The sequence below is a fragment of the Camelus dromedarius genome, chromosome 19, assembly GCF_036321535.1.
Source record: "Camelus dromedarius isolate mCamDro1 chromosome 19, mCamDro1.pat, whole genome shotgun sequence".
NCBI classification, from domain to species: domain Eukaryota; kingdom Metazoa; phylum Chordata; class Mammalia; order Artiodactyla; family Camelidae; genus Camelus; species Camelus dromedarius.
Window position 1 is genome coordinate 11385837 of NC_087454.1, and position 24062 is coordinate 11409898.

Consider the following 24062-nt stretch of genomic DNA (forward strand, 5'->3'; position numbering starts at 1 on the left):
TTACTCAAGTTCCTAAAAATATCATCCAAACCTCCTCAGTACTAGGATGACAAATGGACATCCCCTAGATAATGGAGGTTTTCTCAAATGGAAATTTCTTCCTAGATTAAATTTCTTTACTCTTAAAGTGTGATGGCTCTTTGCTAAATTTATTACTTTTGTTACCTTTCATTTGAAAGCAAATTTAAAAACACTTTTAAAACTATAAAACACTAAAAATATGAGATGATATTAATATCACCATTTATTATGTGATAGTCATGTCACCACATTATAGTTACATAGCCTTTGTTGTTTTAAGAAAAATAGAAGAACTTCAGAAGAACTTTCATAATCTGATTATCAACTTAGGGTTAGCAGTCAGTGATCCAATCCATGTTTATTGATAAAGCACAGATGTACATTAAAATTTAAATATTCCTGAGTGACAGCATCCATATACATTCACTTAATTTAGGTATCTATATTTCTTCCATTTGTTTGACCTCAGCACTCTGAGTTTTAGTCTTCAACTCTGTGGCTTCCATTGCTGTGAGTCTTCTTCCTGAATAAGACATGAATGGACCAAGTCTCTGAGCTTACTCTCAGTGGGGAAAAAGCATAACAATTCTGGAGAGGAGTTCTGATTCTGAGCTAAGATATCACTGCCTTTTACCTCTCAATTTACCATTCTTTTTTCCTCTTTTCCAAGTTCTTTTTACCACGGTCACCATGTTCGGACAATTCACTAGCCCTGACTCCCTACAGGTTGAATTCTGCCACCTGCTCATCTCACCTTCGACAGTGAATAACTAAAAGTGACCTATTAATTAACAGATCACAGGACTTTTTTTCCATTCCGTCCTCCTCCTCCTTGATTTTCACTAGAAGCATTTTCTTGTGAAGCAATGTGCTCTTTTATCCTTCATTGGGTTGGTTCAGTCTTGGGAATACTTGTGGAACTTTCTCATTCTGGGAGTTGCTCTAAGATACCGTGGACCACTTCTCTCTCCCTTGAAATTACCTCTTTCTTTGGTTTCTATAATGCTGCTCTCTCCTGATTCTTTTTTGTTGTACCTTTGTGTTTACTTTTCCTCTTTGACCTTCCAAACCTGAATGAGGGACTTCCCGAGGTTCAGTCCTCAATTACTTACCTTTTCTCCCTTTATGCTTGAAGAGATCACTGATCCTGGAAATCCACACTTCAGAGATCTTATATGGTGTTATGTTAATTATCATTTCTTAAGCAATAGCTAAGGAACCTCTATTTCTGTCCCAGAACCCTCTCCTGAGCTCAGATGCACACGAACTGCCTATGAGACATGTCCGCTTGTCTGACCGCAGCTTCACTTATCACAAATTCAGCAGATCTAAAAGTCAGCTCATCATCTCAACCTCTCCTCCACTAATCCCACCTCACCCCAAAGACTTCCCTTTAGCATTTCTGTTTCTCTTGTTAGTGTCACAGTTTTCTGAATTCTTCAGATTTCAGAACTGGAAAGAAATTGTTTTTGTTATTTTTAATCTCTCTTGCCATTTGCCCTGTGTACATAGTCATTTAGCTTTATTGATTCTTTCAGAGTTTATTTCTTTGTTCACCTTTTTTAGTGGATGATTGGCACTAGCTGTTAGAAATTTTAGTGTGCATATTGTTGAACTCAAGAACTATATTTAAAAGATTTTATCATGCAGCTTTACTTGAACACCTGGGAAAAGACTTACACATATAGGCATGTTTATTTCAACATTGTTGAAATAGAAAAAATCTGGAAACAAACTAAATGTCTACCACTCAGTGACTGGTCCTACATGTACCAATATGATAAGATATCTTTTCTGTACATGAAAAAAGCAGGTGGCAAGATTAAATTTATACTATTACTTTATAAAACAAAAAAGGATACACACATACTTATATATGCGTAGTTATTTTTTGTAACTTATTTTCCCCATTAAAAAATTAAAGTAGAATTTACATACCACAAAATTCACCCTTCTTAGTGTATAGTACTGAGTGTTTTGACAAATGCATACAATTGTGCAGTCACTTCACAATCAAAGTATAGGACAGTTCTGACACTCAAAGAAACCCTCCCTCTGCTACTTTGTAGTCCACCCCAACCCTCACCCTCAATCCCTGACATTCATTGATGGGTTTTTGCCCCATATAGTTTGACCTTTACAGAATGTTATAAAAATGGAATTATATAGTATACAGTCTTTTGAATCTGATTTCAAGCTAGCGTAGCATATTTAGATTTATCCCTTTTTGTTGTTTGTCAGTCATTTTTTCCTTTTATTGATCTGTAGTATCTCATTTCAGAGATAGATTACAGTTTGTTTATTCATTCTACAGTTGCAGAACATTTGGGTTGTTTCCAGATTTGGGCAATTATGAATAAAGCTTGTATAAACATTCATGCATAGGTTTTTGTGAAAACATAAGTCTTTGTTTCACTTGGGTGAATAGTACTGATGGGTCGGACATACTAAGTGTGTGTGTTTAAGTATGTAAGAAATTACCACACTTTTTTCTAAAGTGGCTGTGCCATTTTGCTTTCCTGTGGCCAGTCGATGGGGGTTCTAGTTGCACTACATCTTTGCCAGGACTTAGTATTGTCAGTTTTTTATTTTTATTATTTTAGCCCTTTAAAAGAGTGATATTTCACTGTGGTTTTGATTTACATTTTCTTACTGGCTGATATTGAAAATCTTGACTTGTGTTTGTTTATGTATAGGAACTTTTGAGAAATACACACACACACTCACATCCACACTTAATGATGATTGTGTACAGTGCCACATGGGAAGGATTTGTAGTAGCTGGAGGTGGGAAAGGACTTTCACATTTCATATTCTACCCATTATGTACTATTTAAATTTTGTCAAGAGTATATTTGTTTGGGCTCATGCAGGCACCTCTTGCCTAGAGCAGCATACCTATTAAACTTGCCTAAAGTCTTTTTAAAAATGTATATTTGTTTGAACTTTTTAACAAGTTAATTTAAAGTTTTTTCTCTCCTTTATATAAAACCATCTCTTTGCTTTATTAATCCTCTAATAGGGCTCCACATGTAAAATACACAGATAATAGATTATCCAAAAAACTACAGTGTAATCCCAGAACATAAAGGGAAGTTATACCCAGATCTGTTTAAAAAAAAAATCTCTCTCTGCCATCTCTTCTTTTTAATTCCCCGAGTTCAGACCTCACCATAGCATAAAAATTGATGTTCATTTTGTACAATTTTAAAAAAGATTATTTTGATGACTTTAATAAGAAAATAAGAAATCAGTGTCATATGCTCAACACATACATGTCAAGTGAAGAAATAAAGTTTAGAAGGGAAGTGATGTGGAATTTTTATTTCAAAGTTGAGTCCTCACCACAGTGAGTTACCACTACACACCTCCTACAATATCTAAAATTGGAAAGACTTAACATACCAAGTGTTGGTGAGGATATGGAACAACTGGAACTCTCATTTGCATTTACATGGGAACGTAAAAGTTACAACCAATTTGGAAAATATCTTGGTAGTTTCATAATACCTATCCCATATAACCCTGGCATTCTACTCCTAGGTATTTACTTGAGATAAAGGGAAGCATATGTTCATGCAAAGGCTTATATTGTAGATGTTCATAGCAGCTTTATTTTTAATGACCTCAAACTGGAAACAAGCCATTAGTCTAAGCCAACATGTGAATGGATAAACAAATTGAAGAATATCAATAAAATGGGACACTACTGAACAATAAAAAGAGATGAACATGAGTGAATCTCCAAATAATTATGCTGAGTGAAAAAAGACCGACCAAGAATACATGTATTCCACAATGTGTGGTTCCACTTACATAAAATTCTAAACTTTGCAGATGAGTCAACAATGACAGCAGATCAGTGGGTGTCTAGGAATGGGAGAAGGGGCGTGGATGGGCAAGAAAGTGGGATTGCAAAGAAGTCACAGGAAGCTCTTGGGGGTGACAGATATGTTCATTATCTTAATTGTGGTAGTGGTTCTGTAGGTATTTATACAGATGTCAAAACTTATCAAATTATCTAGTTTATGTAAGTGTAATTTAATTCAATCATCCATCAATAAAAGCTGTTAAACTTAAAAAAGAATGAAACAAGGCCTTTTGCAGCAACATGGATGGATTTAGAGATTATCATTCTAGGTGAAGTAAATCAGACAGAGAAAGGTGAATATCATATTATATCACTTCTATGTGGAATCTAAAAAAAAATGATATGAACGAACTTATTTACAAACGGAAACAGACCCACAGACATAGGAAACTAATTTATGGTTACCAAAGTGGAAAGGTGGGGAGAGGATAAATTAGGAGTTTGGGATTAACAGATACACAGTACTATATACAAAACAGATAAACAACAAAGTCCTACTGGATAGCCCAGGAAACTATATTTAATATCTTGTAATAACCTATAATGGAAAGGAATCTGGAAAAGAATGCGTGTGTGTGTGTGTGTATGTGTGTGTGTGTATGTGTGTGTGTGTGTGTGTATACACACATGTACGTATATGTGACTGAATCACTATGCTGTACACCTGAAACTAACACAACATTGTAAATCAACTATACTTCTATAAAAATAAATAAATGTTTGGAAGCTGCTAAAAAAAGAGTTGAATCCTCACAATATCTGAAAAGTGTTTGACTTTCCTATCACATAAATATATTACATAAATAAGATGCTGTGCTGTTAAATTTAAATGGTAGGCTTGTGGTTTTTAAAACGTAGAGGCCTTAGATGATGGTGATGAGGATGAGGAAAGAGTGTCAGGGATGGGTTGTTTAAGTGGTAAGAACCCTTTTCTTCTCTCAACTCTTTCTCCTATATCCTATTGGACAGCCAAATGTTATCCTGTCCAAAACAGTAGTTCATATGGCTGTTGAGCCCTTTTACTATGTCTAGTGAGGAGCTGAACTGTCCACATTAATTAATTAAAATTATAATAGACACCTGTGTCTAGTGGCTACCATATTGGACAGAACAACTTTTGAATACTTGTTGCTAGAAATCGGTTTCATCTTCATTCTTTCCCTGTCTGATTGCTATTTTAATTTTTCAACCCTCACCAAAGGGTGACTGATAAAGATGAATCCTGGCAGTGGTGGTGGAGACTTCTGCTCTGGGAGAGGGAGTGAGTGGGGAGGGGGAGGGAAGCACATCTGAACTTTCCTGATCACACTTAGATGAACACCTCCATCGTTAAAGAAAGTTCTTTTGGACAGCACTGCTCTCTAGAGGGTTGCTGAAGGTGTCTGAACATGACAGGTTTGAACTAACGTGCAAAATGAAATTTGCTGTCTGCTTACTTCCAAAGCCAGGAACTGGAAGAGTTACCACACTGTGCTGGCTGCCTGTCTTAAAATGCACAGAGCAAATGCTACAATGAATCAGCCATCATCAGGCGGGCTCAGAATACAGCCTGGTCATCATTGCTCCGACACCAGGGCATGATGAGATCTGGGACCTTAGCACCAGGGCTGGATTTTATGTGGCTAGTTGAAAAACTATCTACAGAATATACTCTTACATAATGAATAAACTTCCCTCACTGATAAATGCCAATTTTCCAGTGGACCATGGAAAATTGGCTATTTTTGGCCGCACAGTGGGAGGGCATGGAGCTCCTACTTGTGCTTTGAAGAACCCTGGAAAAAGCAAATCTGTGTCAGCATTTACTCCATTTTGCAACCAGTTCTCTGTCTTTGGGTAGGGTGGGAGGGCAAACATCTCTCCATGATTTGAAATCCGATCAAAATGAATGACAAGCTTATGCTACTGCTGTTCTTAGTAAGTTTTATTCAGGTTAGACATGATCTGGGAGAGGTTGAGCAAACATTTCAGATAGACAGCTACTTCCTGGCATCAATTGTTTTTAGATTACAAGCGGGTGATGATTATAGGTACTTTTCTTTGCAATCTTTTTTAATGACCACATCAGACTTCGTGCAGAATTCCTGAATACAGGAAACATCAGGCACTAGACTCTTCTGAGTTATAGAAGTTAGAATAAAGAAAAATACAGTTACTAGATTTTAAAATACTGGTTTTAATGATACTGAAATAGTTTGTGTATTTGAAACATCTAAATAAATGTACATAACAAGAAAACGTGTAACACAAGAAAAGTTCAAGTGCATACTTATGATTGTAGAAGACATATCAAACATGTTTGAGTGGCAGCACACAATTATTCAGACTTTTCTGTAGTTACTTTTTAGAAAGTTGTGGGTTGACTGGCCTTATTTTACAGGTCTCTGACACTTTTTATGAGGTTGTAGTAAATCATTCAGGGCTTGTCAGAGATCAAATTTTGTTGAAGGAAAATGAATTTTCATTGCTACATCTGTGAGAAGTAAGAAATTAATCACTTTTTCCCCCCTGAAGTCAACTTAGAGTTAAGTACCACCCCCTCCTCCGCCGGCATCCTCTCCCTCCTCATCATGTGAGCAAACGGAACTATAAACTGTCCTCCACTCTGGGCTGCAAAATGCTCTCCCTTCCGTTTATCACCCTCTCCCCGCAGGTATTTGCAGAGGTTACATTGATTTTATTTTGTACAGTAATATTTCATCACCACTAGGAGAAATCTACAAAATTATAGTTAAGATACTTACTAAAATTTCAAAAGTGTAGAATTTCACCCATTAATGCTTTTATTATTCTTAAAATGTGAAATAAAAAATGTAGCCCTTCTAGGCTCTTTCCGTTTGGATTCAGGACTGCTTTCAGGAAGACCTGCCACATGGTCATGGGTGGTGGACTTGGAGGTTTTTATTCCAGCCAGACCCTGGTTCCATGCCCCCAGGATGCCTGCAGCCCAGCCAGCCAGCCAGCCCTGGCACCAGGGGCTGGTCCTGGGGCTGATCCTGGCTCTGGCTCTGTCTGTCCTCTCTGCCCTGCACAGAGCCCCAGGCCTTACCTGCTGCCTCTTCCAGGGCCTCCCTCCATGCATGCACAGCCAGGTGGATCCATGAGTACCTTTGTCTTTCTCCTCTCAGTCACACACCTCCTGTTTCCCCAGCCTCCAGCCCTACTGATCCTTGAAAAGCAGAAGCATGGGAAAAGAGCCAGTGCTAAGCAAGTTCCCAGCTCCTCAGTCAGAGCCTCCTCCTGTCCTCCCACTACTGGTCCACTAACTATTAACAGATTCAGCAGTACCCAAATAATTTCTGAAATGACATAAAGTGAACAATGCATGTTCCCTCTCTATCATATAAAACCCAGCTGCCAATGGTCCACGTGAGATATTCAACAGAACAGTTATGCCAAAGCAAGAAGAATCACAACAACAACAACAAAAGGCAGAGTCTTTACAGACTTGCTTCAGGGAACACAGGTGGATGCAGGCAGAGTTACCTCGTTAGGACTACCACCAGAAGCCTGGATGGTGTAAATCAAAAGTGTGCACATGCACGCTCTTTGCTTAATGCAGGACTTTCCCTCTGTATGATCAAGTTCTTGGGTTGGCAGCTGAGAAAGCCACTGACAGCTGGGGAGTTATTTTCTCCTTTGGTCACAAGATGATGGAGATAATCTCAGATGGGAAGTGTGGGGGAGAGGAGGAGGAGGAGACAAATGCTTGCTGCTCTGACCAGGACTGGGTAAGAAGGCTCATAGTTCTTCCTTTCACATAGATCAGACACCCAAATAACTCATGAGTCTATCCCTTAACGTTTGATGAGAAACAACTGGACACATCAGCAAAACTCTTGAGGTGTCATAAAGGAGGACCAAGGCTTAAACCAGCCTTTATTTTCTTTTTTTAAAAAGGATCATTACAAAATACTTAATCTGGGTTGCATTGTTCCCAAAGAGCTGAGGAATCCATAAAACTCAACAGAATACTATTTTCCAAGTAGGGGATCTAGCGAGGAAAATTATTTGAAGTGAATCCTTCCTATTTCGTTGATGACTGTTGAACTCAAACAGGCAGAAACTTGGACATCTAGAGCTGACCATTGTGAAATGTTTTCAGTGCTCTGACTAGGCATAGACCTGACTGGAGGGAGTTCTTGTTTTGGAATTTTCCACGTGCTGTCTTAGAGATTCCATGAAATTGCAGATCAACCCACTCTTTATTTTATATGTATTAAACATACTCTGTATTTAATATATGCCATATATATAATACATATATACAATATTAAATTTGTAACAGACCACTGATTATAATATTTACTGTTTTAAATTGTTTTGAACAATGGAAGTTTCTTCTAGACAATGCATGTTTTCCAGATTTTTTCCTAACTAGATGGCATGTTTCACAATAATCAGTTCCATCGATACCTATCGAGAGCCTTCTGTGTGCCAGCAGGATGGATATTTTGTTGGCATTTCTGTCCCTTAAAAGGGGGTTGTTAATTCTGGCTAAATTCTAGGTAGACTTTTCCACATCTTTCAGTCTTTCTTCTCTGTCATTAGCCAGCCCACCTCACAGCAACAGTGTATGAACATTACTTCTGCCGTGATCAAATGACAGAGGCAAGTGTGTTCCGCTTAATAAACGTACTCTTATTTTTCACACTGAAATCTAATTCTCTATTCTAGTTGCACATTTTGACTTCACTTTTAACTTATAACTACAAAATATATCATATAGGAAATATCAAAAGAAATGAAAGAACATACAGATACTAGTGTGTCATGTTAGGATGATGTGTTTATTTTTGTTCTATATTTTCATCCTTTTTAAGATACCCATTCAAATGAAAGATAAATAATCTTGCCTTCCTACTCATAAACTCTTGTTTAATTATTGGTCTCAGGCAATTCACTTTCTCAAGCCTTCTTTATACTCAGAAGAATTAAATACCGTGTTGGCCCCTTTTTCTGTACCTTTTCTGGGTTTAAATTGGCTGCCAGATCTCTTCAATTCTCTTGGATAATCTCTTCCCTATAGACTGTCTCTAAACTTTTGAATCTGGCTCTTATTAATTCTGTTTTATTAATATTGTTTATTATTATAATTATTGATTAATTATAACTAATTATAATTAATTCAATTACTTCTCTTATTCTGTTTTCAAAGTCCTTATCTCATTTCTTTCCAATAATTAGAATTTTAAAAATATTTATTAAACACTGTGGGCAATAGTTTAATTTTCTGTACTATTTCAGACACACTTGTCTATTCCTCTGAACTCTGACTTTAAATCTGGATCTGTTTCAGTAAGCAAACCAACGAAACTGCTAACTGACGCTGATTGCATGTCATGTTCTGTCCTTGGTTAGGGCCACTGGGTACAGCTGTGCAGGTGTGCCTGGCACGGGGGCACCTTGCCAACAGGTGAATGGAGGCTAATTGTCAACACAAGCCGAGAGGAAGAGACTATGGGCAGCCCTTTCTTAAGCATTACATAATGATGTAAAATAAATTTGTGATATGTATGGTCCTGCTTTAAGGCACTTGAAGATAGATAAAGGAGACTTAGAAAACAGAAAACAGGAAAAACATTTTAAGAGAGTAATTTCTTTATAATTTAATGAATAAACTGTAAATTTATTCAAATTTAAAGGTATTCATTCAGAAGGAAGAGATGAATGTGGACTGGATTATTTAGGTATAGCTCCAACAGATGAGCGGAATATAAAAAGAATCCTTAGGTTTAAGACCAGCAGTCTTATCTATTTCTAGTTACATAAAATTTTCATGCAAGGACAGCCTTATCCACAAAGTGAGTTATTAGGGACATCCCCTGTGGTTTGAGTGGTGTCCACCAGACCTCTTCATCTTCTCAAATGCCTCTGAACCTTATTTACCCCATCCCCTCCAGTGTGTAGGATTAGTGAGTTACCCCTCTAAGGTGTGGCCATCACAGATGCCCTTAAAAAAAAAAAGAAGATATTCCCCAAAGGGTGAACATAACAAACATGATCTGCCTGGATGATTCTGTTCAGTGAGGCTGATTGCACCTCTGTTCTGGAGAACCAGAGCCTGTGTTCACCTGAGCCTGAGATGCTGGCTTTGCAGAAGGACTTGGAAAGAAATGGCAGGAAGGAACCATGTCTCTGTTTTGTACTTCTGTAACATCACTGATATCTTGATCAATTGCTAGACATAGATGACTCTGAAAAAATATGATAAAAGCTGTGGTTCATCTGCTCAGAGAAATGCACAAAACCTAAACCATTACAGAAGATTCATGGAGCTCACAGACTCCTGAAGCCTGTCTGGGATCTGAGGTTAACAATCTCTGTTCACTGAACAAATAAAGAGTGTCATTCTTAACGTCTGCGGTGCTGGGGAAACTGGCATTGCTCACCTTGGCTTTCTTCTATTTATAGTTCCTCCACTCGCTTCTGTGCTCATCTTTCCCACCCACCTCCCACTTGTGGGTGAACAGAACCATCAAAATAATAACTAAGAATCCTCACCTTGGGAAAAAGAGGGCTGTGTGCTGCTACCTCCGATTTGTTTCCATGCGCTAGAACTGTGTAACCAAGAACAAGGTGCGGCCAAAGGAGACTGGGGCTGTGTGTTGTGGAGGGCAGGTGGGCGATGGAGGTGATATTGCAAAGGTTATGCATTGTGGCCAGTTCTGCCTTACTTGGTAGCTGCTCCGTCTAGGGAAAGCTCAGTGTAACTCTTTCATAGCAGGGAAAATCAGACCACACAGCATAGTATCAAAGAGCCCTCTCTCTTATAGTTGCTGAGTCAGGACATATGAAAGTAAGTAAGAAAGAAATCTTTACTAAGAACCTTCACATGGCAAAAGTTTGGAATATTCTAAATTTCAGAGTCTTTGGCTTCTCCAGCACAAGCTTCCGGTGCTCCAGTGGAGAGGACGAAGGTCAGGAAGCAGGAGTTGGGCTACCCTGGTTCCCTCTTTGAGAAGAAAATGTAAATAACTTATTCCCATGGTAAGTGCTCAGGAAGTCTTAGCTGTGACTGTAACGCTCTGTTTGCCTAGGTTGTGGCATTCTCAGTACTGACAATGTGTGGATCAACTGCTGGTATAATTGCCATTGATAACTCTCCACCTGGGAGTTACTAAAATGAAATGCAAACTCTCATGGGACATTGGTAACATGTTCCTCAAAACTCTTTTAACTCCTGAGAAGGCAAGTTTGTAGAGGCATGTCATCATTATCCTTTCCTCGTCATGGGCTGGGAAAAGCTCCAAAAAAGAACACTGTGTCCATTGGGTGTTTTCCATTCTCTGACCAGAAAAGGGGAAAGGGGACTCAAGTAAAATAGCCAGGGGGCAATACTCTGGTCTTAGCATCTCAGCAGCCATGAGGGTCAGCCTCCTGCGTGTCAGATTGATCTGCAGGTGCGCTCGGACCTCAGGAGCAGATTCTAGGAGATGATCATGGAAGCCTGGATTTCACCAGATTCTTGTAAGAGCTTTACAGAGTCTGAGTATTGAGATCCTGAGTCACCTACCCTGTGTCAAGATTCTTGCAAAGCCCCTTCATATAAAAATAGTCAATTTAAAAGTTTTACAGTATAAAAAGAAAGACAGAACCACAGAGACATTCCAACAGTGGACTCCCCTCTTCCCCATGTGTCTACTGTCTTATCCACTTTCTGGTGCAGCCCTGGCTGGCGGCAACTGGAGTGTTCTCCAGAGGGACAAAACCAGTGGAGAGGAGGAGTCTCAGCTGCAATGTCTACCTGGGAGGCCCCAGGTAGAATGAGATGAGAATATGGTTAGCTCTGCTGAGACATTAATTCAAAGAAACTCTAAGGAAAAGATGTAGAAGTTGACATGGCTCTGGCCTCCTTGTACAGCAGATAACAAGATTATCTGCTAAGGAGAAGGCGAGGTTGGGTTGGAATCTAGAGGTCTGAAAAGATTTAGACAAGCCCAGCGTCTGTCCTCTTCTTTCCAACTCTACCACCTTCAGGGCTAATCCTACAAGAGAAAAATGTATCCATAAATATGTACTCACTGACCTTTCTGTGTCAGCCTTAGGAAATAGTCTCGAACCTTTAAACAGACACGACCCCTGCTTTCTTGGAACTTTCCAGGCTAGTTGGAAAATACAGACAATAAATGTTAGTTGTGAGGAAGAAGAGTTCACTGGGGGTAGCTCCATCGAGGGACCCACCACATAGCAGGTGGAAGCTATGCGAGGTGGAATCAGTTAAGGGGATAGTTCAGGCACCAGGTTAAGAGCCTTTACTTTCCCCTCCAAACTAGTGAATTATTTCTGAGACAGTTTCCCTGACTCCTATCTCTTTCCAATCCCAGACAGCACCACCAAATTAACTGTTGTTGTCATGACTCTGATCCAAAACTGTTAATAACCCCCCAGTGCTTGCCCCTTGGGTTTCAAACAATGTAGGCTCAGATCGAAGGCCTCCACCAGCTAAGTATCCTTTCTTCCTAGACCTGAGCCCCACAGCTCTCCATTTCTGCTACGCTCACTGACTGTCCATACATACCCCATCCTTTATCACCTCTCCACTTCTGTTGCTGCTGTCATTTCCTCGTGAATGTCCTTCCCCCACTGCCTATTCTTACTGTCTTATTTCTGCTTGAAGGCTCAGCTCTTCCTTCCACCAGGAGGCATCCTCTGGTCCCCAGCACCAGAAGCAACCCCCTCTCTTCTGCACATCCCCGAACTTTGTCCATACGTCTCTTAGGACATTTTTTATAGTCTTCTTATACTCTGATCATTTTTATACTCTTCATCTTCTCACTGTATTATAAACCTCAGGGGGGGATTTGTGCCTTATTCACTTTTGTACTCCATAATCCTTTATACTCCAATGCGAAATATGCTTTGCTAAAATAAATGCTCTATTAATGATTATTGAAGTTAATGCTAGAGGAAAAAAATCGTATTAGATTGGATGTTTGGAAGTTTCCTGTAAACCTGTAAAAATTGGTTCTTAAGGGTATATTTTTGCATTCCTGGGACATAAGTGTCCTTATATATATATGTAGATGTATAGATAGATATATATTTCATCCATTCATTCATTCATTCTTCAGTATAAGTATATTGAATACTTACCAAATGCAAGGCATGTGCATAGTAGGGGTAGCACTGGCTCTGGATATGTGCAATGCGTGCATTCATTTAGCAATGTCATTAATGACATAAACAGTGTCATTTTATTTCCCTTCTTTCCAGACAAAGGGGAGCAAAGAGGCACTCCTTATCACCACTGGTGGACAAGGGCAATGTGTGATAGGAAAAACTTTCATTTAAGTTGTGACCTGAGGGGTCAGAATAAGCCTTGGAATGCACAGAACCAAATTAGATGCAATTTTAACATCGACAGAGAATGTTGGCTTTTTAGACACTGATCCGAGTTTGTTTAGAAATTTTGTTTTAAGAAGTATCAATTACTCCCCTTCCCTTTTCTCTCTTGTCTGTAATTATTTTCCTAGCATTCATTCAATGAAGAGCTTCAAGTGTACTTTTTAGATTGAAATTAATAACAATTGAACATCAACATTTTCCTTCTAATGGTGTTAACAAAAAAGTAAAAAATCTCCATTTTGTAATTATAATCAGTATATAAAGGGGAATGGCCACAAATACATACATAAAAGTAAATTGGTTTGGGGGTACATTTGTTTTTAAATATTCAGGCAATTTACTTTCTTTTAAAGATGTTATGTATGTAAAATACACTTTAAAAACATTTAAAAACGTTTAAAATGTTGTTACAAAATATGAGTGCATCTGAACTTGATATCTAGCTAAAGCAGCTCTTGTCCACCTCCCTCTCCAGCCAGGACCTTTATCCCTATCCTGGGGTTGGGGAACACACAGGCTTGCCTCTTGCTTCCTAAGGATCCATCATTTCTCTGCAGAAGTCTTTGAGGAGCCAATCTATCTGTGGCTCCTTCAGCCAGGAGCCTCTCGGATCTTTCCAGACTTCTTTGCAATGCTGCCTGATGCGGTGAATTCATTTCTTTCAGAGCCTGGCTCTTGGCAGGCTCCCTTTCTCTTCCTCTGCCTCCCTCATCTCCCTCTCTTTTCTCCCACGGCCCATCTGCCCCTCCCCTCCTCCATCCCCCTCTCCTCTCTGCTCCCCTTTATTTCCACTCCCCACCCGCGGAGCCTGGCTCTCCTCCCTTCCTCCCTCTCCCTCTCTCTCCCCCTCGGCTTGTCTGTATTTGGAGCTCCCGGAAGCCGCCGGCCACTCTCCCCAGGAGCAGCGTGACTTGACACCGACTCCTACTCTGGGGGGAGGAGGCGGAGGGGAGGAGGGCCGGCGGGAGGAGGGCGCGAGTGGCCGAACCCGGCGTGGCATTGCCGGGCACCAGACCCCAGGACCCCCAAGCAGGTAATCCGGGGCGGACGGGCCGGGCGAGGGTAGGGAGGGGCCGGCGTGCAGGTGCGGGGGGCGCCCCGCGCTCGGAAGTTGCGCTCGGTGGGTGGGGTGCAGAGAGAGGGGCCGGGGCGCAGGGCGCGAGGAATAAAGGCGGCGCGGGCGCCTGTGCGGCCAGGATGCCGGGGACGCGGGCGAGAGCGGGGGCCTGGGCGCCGGGGACCGGGCGCGGGCGAGCGCCCCATCTGGGTCAGCGCAGATGCGCTCCCTGCCCCCGCCGCCTGCCCCGCTCGGGGCGCCGGGGCGCCCGGAAGGCGGGGGTGCAGGCGGTGCGCGGGCGCGAAGCGGCCACGGGGCTGGACCTGCGGCCCTGGGCCTCGCTGCTGCGCGCCAGGCCCGGCTAGTTCCGGGGGTGCTCGCCCGCTCGGCTCTAAGCCTCACGGGGGCCCGGGGTACGGGGAGCTGTCACTGGGCTGGATCTAACCCTAGCCAGAAAGTGCTGGAAAGAAGCAGACCTGGCTTCTCTGCAGAACCTGACGAGGCCACGAGTCACTTTGAAAAAAACGTAAAGGCCACTGAGGCATTGAGGGACAGCTCCAGAGAGGGCACCTCACCGCTGGGTCGCTGTCTCCTTGGGTAGAGGGTTGTTTGTGGAAGTAGCAGACGACCTTTCTGTACTGCCATGGGAGTGGGGTCTGGCATCACAAATAGGCTGCAAGTTTTGGCAATACTTGAATTGATACAGTCTCTAAAGTGAGTCAGTATGAGTGGCTGCATTTAGGATACTGAAGTAGGATTAGACCCAAACAGCCAAAGTGGGCGTGAACACAGCAAAAAAGGTCAAGAACCTTTGACTTATATAGCCATGGGAACGCAGAAGCTTACGGGACTTAAAGCACCAAAGTTTACCAGAATTGTTTGGAGGTATTATTTCTTTACTGCTTCTTTTGGTTTAAGGACTATCTTAGAATTCTTGGTAAAATATCTAAGCCCGTTTAATTGTGGAGTGGTCTTTGGAGAAATTGTTCTTATAGTTATTAGAGTCTGATTAGACTGTAAGCCTCTTGAGGGCAGGATGGGGTTTTGGGTAGTTGTTACTGCGCCCAGGAGTATTTGACTCACAGCATGCAATGAGCAGGTGATAAAAGTTTGTTAAAATGATTCACCCGATAGTTTTGAGTATGGCTAGATCATGACTTTTTAAAGATACTACACTATTTTACTCTGTGATCCCCAAATCTAAAAATCCTTAATAAAATTAGAATTGAGGTATCATATTTATTAAAGAGAAGAAATTGACTGTGAGAAATCATAAGAGTGACTGTCAAGGTGGGCTTGGCTAATAGGAAATAGATTTTGCTGCTAATTGTAGGAGTGAGAAGTAATTTGCCATGTTGATATAAGGGAAGGTTTGGCAAGCTTTTTGAGTAAAGGGCTGGATAGTAAACCTGTAGGCTTTGCTGACTGTGTAATCTCTGTAGTAACTGTTCATCCGTGCTGTTATAGCTTAAAAGCAGCCGTAGACAATGCCCAAAGGGATGGTATGGCCGTATTTCACTTTACTCACAGTCACTGAAATTGGAAGGTCACTTAATTTTCACCAGTAATGAAATAGTCTTCTTTTTTTCAGGCATTAAAGATGTAAAGTTCATTTTTAGCTTGGAGAGGAAGGGTGATACAAAAACAGGAGGGGAGAGGGGGCAGGTTTGTCCTGTTGGTATTAGTTTGCTACACCTACCTACCATGTGATTGAGTTTGGAGAGGAACCTTTTGAGAGTATTAATGGGCCAGATTCTCTGAGTGCCTTAAGTCATACCCAGGAGTTAAGTTAAATGCCTTTAAGAGTAGCATTAACTTATTTTAGGCATTAGAGTGTTTTGTTTTGTGTTGAATATTTCCTAACAGATATCTTTATGCATGAGGTTTTGTTTTTAATTCAATCATTATGTAATAGATTATACAGAAAATAATATGCTAGGTTTATGTAAACTATAAACATATTCAAATGACCACCTGTAACCTTGTCACGGCTTTAAAAACTAAGGCTTAAGGACTAGATAATTGTGAAAAAGGAACCCACAAAATGGGAGAAAATATTTTAAAATCCTGTACCTGATAAGGAACTTGTATTCAAAATATACAGAGTTCTTACAACTCAATAATAAACAGATAAATGACCCATTATGAAAATGGGTCTGAATGGATATTTCTCCAAAGAAGATATATAAGTGGCCAATAAGCACATGAAAAAATGCTCAACATCATTATTCATCAGACAAATGCAAATCAAAACCACAGTGAGATACCACTTCACACCCAGGATGTCTAGAATGAAAAAGTCAGATAACAAGTGTTTGTGAGGACAATGAAGCAATTGGAACCCTTATACGTTGCTGGTGGGAATATTAAATGGTGCACCTGCTTTGGAAAACAACTTGGCAGTTCCTCAAAAGTTAAACGTAGAGTTACCATGTGATACAGCAGTTTCATTCTAAGTGTATACATCCAAGAGAAGTGAAAGCATATGTCCACACAAAAATCTATGCACAAATGTTTATATCAGCACCATTCATAGCAACCAAAAAGTAGAAACAACCCAAATGTCCATCAGCTGCTGAATGGATAAATAAAATGTGCTATATCCACACAGTGGGATATTATTTGGCCATAAAAGAGAGTGAAATGGACAACATGTATGACCCTTGAAAACCTTATTGTAAGTGAAAGATGCTCGTCCCAAAAGGGGTATGACAATGTCCAGAACAAGGCAATCTATAGAGAAAGAAAGCAGATTAGTGGTTGCTTAGGAATGGGAGTTGGTGAAGTGGGTAGGTGATAGTTGAAGGGTACAGTGTTCTTTTTGAGCTGACAGAAACGTTCTAAAATTGACTGGTGATGGTTTTGAACATCATTGGATTGTTTGGTTTGTACACTTCAGATGGGATGAATTATATCATATGTGAGTTGTATCTCAATAAAGCTGTTAAAAAAATAAACAAGATAAGGGGGAAAAAAAAGAATTAGATTGTTGCCTATACTGTTGTATCTTTCTTTTGCTCTTCTCCTATGTCATTCCCTATGCCCCCTCAATCCTGGATTTTGTGTTAACCATTCCCTGATTTTATTGTCAAATAGTTTTATGACATATGTATGTATTCCTGAACAATACTGTTTAGGTTAGCTTTTTTTTTTCAGTTCATAAAAAGGGTGTATATAATCGTCTCACTTTTAAATATCTTAAAATTAAGTTTTAAAGAATTATCCATATTGTTGTGTGTAACTATATATTATATGTTGGCAAATATACGGTTTATTTATCCATTCTCTTATTGATGGGCATTAGAGTTGGTTCCTGTGGACACTCTTTTTGAACACTCTTTTCCATGTGTCTTGGCACACGTGTGTGTGTGTGTGTGAATATGAATGTGCAATGTATTTTTGTTTATTTATTTAGGGAGATTAGGTTTATTTATTTATTTTATTAGTTTATTTATTTTATGGAGGTACTGGGGATTGAACCCAGGACCTTGTGTGTGCCAAGCATGCACTCTACCACTGAGCTACACCTTCCCCTGGAGATGTATTTTAATGACCAAAATAAAGAGGATGATTCTCCTTTTGACTTATACACTAATGATATATCCTCAACTTACTCATTCCCCCAAACTAAGTGGTTAGAACTGAGATCCTGACTTCTCCTCCTATTTAAATTCTAATTGTAGTATCTATTTTCTCATGTCTTAATAAGTATGAAAAAAACGCTATTCTAAAATTTTACAGCTGAAATCCACTTACTCCAATCGCATATGAGCATCTTCAGCCCCTGATATCACCTGGTTTTAGGATGGGACAGAGGACAACTTTTAAATCAAAGAGACAGTAAACATGGTATAAATTTCACTTAACATTTTCCTTGTATATGTATACTGCTGAGTAGTTCAGTATTTCTAACATGATTTAGTTTGGTTATTCTGGTAACAATAAACCAATTGGAAATCTGGCATTTTAGCATTGGGCTCTTTCTGGTTCTGCCCTGATTCAGGCTGTGAGCTTTGGCAGTTCATTCAGGAGATTTCTACTTGTACTTAGGAAGGGGGCAAGCACCCTAAGATCAGAACAGGCCATTATAAGATTTTTTTTATAGTTAAAAAATGTTTTTAAATTTTTTAGAATTAAAAAAATGTAATAGTTTCTTAAAAATTTTTTAATTGACATAAAAGTTACCATTTTAACATAGAAGTCAATGACATTAGGTGCAATCGCAAAGTTGTTCAGCCATCAGCATCATCCATCTCCAGAACTTTTTCATACTTTCAGCTGAACCTCTGTACCCATTAACGACAAACCTCCATTTCCCTCTTCCTCCAGCCCTTCGCAACCACCATTCAACTTTCTGTCTCTATGAATTTGCCTATTCTAGATGCCTCAAATAAGTGAAATCATGCAATATTTGTTTTTTTTTTTTTAAATGAACTTTATATCCAGGGGAATTCCATCTCGTTTTGTTTTTCTAAACTAGACCCCTTTCCCACTTACGGAAAACATATCTTCTTTTACTGAGAAGTTATATATAATAAGATGGTTTCCCTTTCATTATACAGCCCTACATGGAAGGGACATGGAAGTTGTCTAAAACAAGAACTTTCAGTTATTATGGATGTGATCTTCATCTGCCCTGTCTGGTTAGTGACACATCTAATAATCCTTGCTTCTCATTGACCACTTAGCTGAGTGGAGAAGGTGCAGTCGTCCCTAATTAAAATTTCACCTCTGTCTGATGAATAGATGAATTACGTAACCTTCGAGGTTCCTGATGACCCCCAGCTTGTCAGAATTTAAAGGCCATTCTGTGATACAAAAGTCTAATGTAAAATCATTCTTGTTTTGACAGAAAGGGGTATTAAAGAGCAGTAGGGTTCTGGGATTCTGAAAGCCGAAGTGAGGTGGTCTAAATGGTAGTACTGAAAAGGAGGATGGTTCCTGGAGAAGCTGGATGCTGCAGACACCAAAGACAGACCTTGAAGTACATAGACAACACTGGCTGCCTTGTGTCCATATTTGTGCACACTTTAATGAGAAAATAACCATTACTACTTGGCATCAGTCCACGGAGATCCAGAGAAACTCTGGGATCCATTGATTATTTATTCATTCCCCCATTATGAGTGACTGTTGTATGACCAGCACAGTGCAAATCACTGCAGGAGTGAAGGTAAATAGCAGTGAAGGAAGATATAAAGACCATGAAACTGTGAACATAGGTCTCAAAGGAGCGACTTAGGTGGTTTTCATCATTCGTTCCAACCTGGTTTCTACTTAGTTTTATTTGAGGAAGACTCGCTGAATTCCTATCAGATGAACTGATTATTTTAATCTAAGGCAACAGACTGGACACACTAATAAACTGGCCAGTCGAGTTTTCCAGAACCAGGTAAAATAGACTTCTGGGTGGTAGATGTATAGTTCAGTCTGACTATAATGTGACACATAGCTGGGGATGTCCATTTTCTGCCGTCTTGGTTTAGAAGCCTGTGTATTGCCCGGAGTGTGTAGGTAAGGGATTAGTGTGTTGTAAGGGTGATCTTTCCGTCTAATGAATACTGCCTGGTACCTCTGCTCACCTCTGTCCAGTGGCAGGAAGCTCAGATAGCTGGCATAGTGAGTAGGTTGATGGAAATGTCCATTTAATTGGTTGCTTGGCCTCACTTTCTAGCGTGATAAAAGCTGTGGCTAGAGGTTTCCAGGGGTATAATGCAGGTTCTCAGGTATTTAGGCAAAATTTGTAAAGTTTGAATATTGACTCCTCCTGCTCCGTTTCCATTCTTACTTGTTTCTTAGTACTCTCACGGTACCGCTGGCTGTGCAGAGTCCCCGCTGCGTGGACACTCTCCTTTCCCTCTTCTTCCTGCTTCCGATGGCCTCTCCCTTCAGTAGGATTCCTTTCTCAGTGCCTCTTATGAGTGGAAGGTGGACAATTTTCTAAAGTTCTTCAGTAACTGAAAACTTTAAAAAAGAGGTTTGTTAATGCAAATGAGTCCCTAGGTAATACTGAATTAGGGATGAGGCTCATTTTTATGCTTCTAGCTTTTGTCTGGAAGTTTTCAAACTGGGTACGTTTACTATACACAAAGACTTCTGTAAGATCCATGCACGTGAGTGTTTGGAGAAGATAAGTTTATAAATCTTCATCTTTCATAAGTGCTTTTTACCTAAGACTGACTTCTAGAGAATGGATTTATAACAGGGGTGCAGATTCCCTTTCACACCTCCTTTTCCTTAATCACCTTTCTCTTTACATAATAAAGGCCTTTCTCTAACCCATCTTACTAGTCCATTTTACTAAAAGGCTTATCTCTTACCCATTTTACTAAGACGCACTGCCCGAGGTTGTAAAAACCTAGGGGATGGAGAGGGCAAAAATGGGGGATATTTCAGAATACCAGTTGTAGGGGTAACACAAGTGAATAATTCTAATACCTGGGCAGAGATACTCTTACAAGTCTTCAGTTTTCTAAATCTTTGTTCAAACAAACAAACAAGTAAACAACTGAAGGTCAATCTAATCAAATTATAAACTGATGTTAAAGGATAAATTTTAAAAGACGAAACCATGATTCTCATACGTATAAAAAAATGAACATTTAAAAAACTTATTAAAAAATGAGAGAGCCAGAAAGGTCTTAAATCAGTTCAAGGGAGACATTGACGGGAATGCCAAAATGAATTTGCTTAATAGGTGTGAACTGGCTTCTTCCACAGTGGAAGAGGTAAGTCCATTGACCCTTCCACGGAATAAATTTTATTTACATTCACAATTATTTCCTTGCTTTACTATCAGTTTTCTACAAGTTCACTTCTATCGCTACAGAGTTGTAAAATAGCCGAGTCGTGGACAACAAATGGCAGAGAAAACCCAGATGGATGAGTAGTTAGGCTACTCACTAAATTTCCATCGTCCCCGCTTCTTCCTTACATTGATGATTAAATTAATTTGGATATTTAGTCACCATGAAATGTTTAGTATATAACTCAGAAGAATTTTAAAGAAATGAATGACATTTCTATTACAAAATTTCATCCTTTCTCCTCTCCTCATTTGTGTGAACAGTTTCTCAGCATTTATATTGATAAAAACAGAAATTGAGAATCACATTAATCTTTAACCCTGACTCATTCTAGCAATAAATATACTCAGCCACATATGCATGAAATAATTGAAGAACAAAAGAGAGCGTTTTCCAATAAAAATGCTTTTATTTACACTTAGTAATTATCTGTCAATGTTTGTAATATTTTTGTTGTTTTGATGACTTTATTCTAATAAGAGTTACAATGGTAACAATCAGAAGAGCATTTTTTAACCCTTGAATTTAAATTTTTATATATATATACACACATACATATATATTCTTTTGATGCAGAAAAGTATAATAAGGTAGTGAATAAAGAATGTTAAAGCATAAAGCTAGGATAAACTCCTGCAAAGCAAGAAGAATGGAAATATAAATTCAAGGAAAAAATATAATCGTACAGAATTTGTGATTGTCAAAAAGTAGCCTGTTTATGTATTCTTTTAAAATGAATGATGATGGATTTCAGTGGATATATTTCAACAAGTGATAAAGTAGTTTCACGTTTACCTGTCAGTACAGAGTGCTGCACTTCACAACAACTCACATTTTGGTGAAAGTTGTTACATGCCAACCTAAAAATGTGCAAGACAGTTTTATGAAATTCTTTTAGGATGTATTCAAGTAAGAATTTGAAAATCCCTTTGTAGTTTATCCTGTGTCTGTTTTCTGACCAAAAATCAAGAGTCTGTGATGTGGCAAACCATTTCTGCAAGTTTTGCCCTTGATAAATGAACCAATGTATTGATTGACATAGTGATTCCTTGTTCTGCTGGATTTAGAGAAGGCATTCAAGAACTCAGGTTCTTGATACTTGTGATGTCTCCCCAAAGAGAATAATAACCCATCACAGTTCGTTTGTTTCTTTCGTTTTAGGCAGTTATATCTTCACTTCACTCATCTTTCCTCTTCTCCCCTCCGAGGCACTCACTGTAAGGCACTACATGTGGGTGTGTGTATATGTGTAATAACCAGACAGATGGCACTGTTTGGATCTGTGAATGTATAGTTTTCACCAAGTTTGGGAAGTTTTTGGCTATTCTTTCTTTTTTTTTTTCCTCCTCATTTTTTCTTCAAGTATGTTTCCTACCTCAGTCACTTTGTCCTCTCCTGGGGTTCTAATGATACAAATATTAAACCTTTTAACATTGTCCCACAGGCTTTTTAGGCTTTGTTCACTTTTTTGTTCAACCTTTTTTCTCTCTGTTCTGCAGGTTATCTGTATCATCAGATTTATTGGCATTCCCTTTGTCATCTCCATTCCGCTACTGAGCCCATCCAGTGCATTTTTTACCTGTTATTGCAGTTTTCAGTTCTAAAATTTTCACTTGTTTCTTTTTTTTAGGTTCTATGTCTCTGCTGAGAATGTCTATCTTTCCACTCATTTCTAGAATGTTTACCTTTATTTTCTAGAGCATAGTTAAAACAGCTCCTGTAAATCTATGTGATAATTCCAACATCTGTGTCGTCTTGGGGTTGGTATGTGTTAATAGTCTTTTTCCTTGAGTATTGGTCACATTTCCCCCGGTCTCTTGCATGTCAAATATTTTTGATTGAATTATGGACTTTTTGAGTATCATGTTGTGAGATTCTGAGTCCTTTTGAAATGCTCAAATTTTGTTTTTATCAGAGAGTCAGCCCAGTTCTGTCTTGCATCCTGTGGGCAGTGGTTCCAATATTAGTTCATTTTTTCAAGCCTTTGCTCTGCTGATGCTGGGTCCCCCAGAAGCACTATTTAGGGGTTAGTCTGGGAGCTGAGTAGTGGGACTTGAGCAGAACTTACATATCCTAGTGCAGTTCTCAAAGCCTTTGGATCTGTCCCACACATACACAGCTCAGGGGCACAACTGGGGTTCCCACTGGTTCATGCACAACATCAAGAGACCCCCTTCATCAGCTGTCTTCTCTCCGGGATCCCTCCCTCAGTCTTCTGCCCCTATGAGCCTTTTTTTCTCCTAGTCTTCTGGCCAGAAAGACTGGGTTTCTCTTGAGGTTTTAGCTGCTCACGCTGCTGCAGTATGGTTCCCCAACATGGGGGCCATCCTCAGGGCAAAGCACTGAGGGAAAAATAAGAGGGAGAAATGACAGGGATTCTGCCTATACTCCTTGGGTCACAAAAGCCCCTTTCCCTGCTCTTCTGGCAGTAAGACCAGGGTTTTCTTGGGGAAATTTTAGCTGCCTGTGCTGCTTACTGCTCTGCCAGGCAGTTCTGTGACTGCAGCCACCCTTGGGAGAAAGAAAAAAACCAAAAACAACCCGGACTCTCCTTCACATTCTACCACTTGTCAGAGCCTCCTTTCCAAGTCCTCTGGCCAAAAACAGGAGGTTCCCTCAGAGTTTGCTGCCTGCACCCCCTGTGCAGTTCCGATCTCAGGTCAACTCTGAAGGGAAAAGAGGAAGAAACCCAGAAATGGATCCTTTTTTCAAGTTTAGATTGCCCTCCTCCGCTCCCCTGCTGTTGTTCAACCTCCAAAGTCAGGGAGTTGCTTTTTGTGTTTTGAACACAGTTTAGGGACAGGCTGTAGTTCCTTCTGAGGCTACTGTTCCGTCACTGGTAGCGGCTCCCCTTCCCTCATCCCCTCTCCCCTGTTCTCCGCACATCCCGCCGTTCTTTTCTTTCTGCTTTCTTCTCTCTCTCTGTTTCCTCTTTACTTTGGGCTCCCAGGTCCAAAGA

At 39.9% G+C, this 24062-nt stretch overlaps 1 protein-coding gene across 2 annotated transcripts in view; it reads left to right on the forward strand.

Annotated features, from left to right (window-relative positions):
• The window catches only part of CAP2 (cyclase associated actin cytoskeleton regulatory protein 2), a 138639-nt gene that overhangs the window by 10580 nt on the left and 103997 nt on the right, over positions 1 to 24062 (forward strand). Inside the window, exon 1 of one of the 2 annotated variants that reach the window (XM_031435163.2) lies at positions 13834 to 14273. The exons of the other annotated variant lie outside the window; for it this stretch is intronic. The gene's annotated coding sequence lies outside the window, so the exon portion shown is untranslated. Of the gene's footprint in view, positions 1 to 13833; positions 14274 to 24062 lie in introns of those variants that run through there. 2 annotated transcript variants of the gene reach the window in all.